Below are 448 nucleotides of genomic sequence, written 5' to 3'. Positions count from 1 at the left end.
GGGCAGAGCCGGGGGGCGGCGTCGGGTCCCGCTGCGGGCAGAGCCGGGGGGCGGGCTCGAACCCGGGTCCCTCCGAGGGGCAGAGCCGGGGGGCGGCCTAGAACCTGGGTCCCTCCTAGGGGTTGAGCCGGGGGACAGTCTCGAACCCGGGTCCCGCTGCCAGGGGGCAGCCTCAAACCCGGGTCCCTCCGAGGGGGCAGAGCCAGGGGGCAGCCTCGAACCCGGGTTCCTCTGAGGGGCGGCCTAGAACCCGGGTCGCTCCTAGGGGCTGAGCCGGGGGACAGTCTCGAACCCGGGTCCCTCCTAGGGGCAGAACCGGGGGGCAGCTTAAAACCTGGGTCTCTCTGAGGGACAGAACCAGGGTGCAGCCTCGAACCCGGGTCCCTCCGAGGGGCAGAACCGGGGGGCAGCTTAAAACCCGGGTCCCTTGGAGGGCAGAGCCGGGGGG

Source organism: Apteryx rowi, unplaced genomic scaffold (assembly GCF_003343035.1).
Source record: "Apteryx rowi isolate R43461 unplaced genomic scaffold, aptRow1 scaffold_1431, whole genome shotgun sequence".
NCBI lineage: Eukaryota > Metazoa > Chordata > Aves > Apterygiformes > Apterygidae > Apteryx > Apteryx rowi.
Note: the sequence above shows the minus strand (reverse complement) of the source record.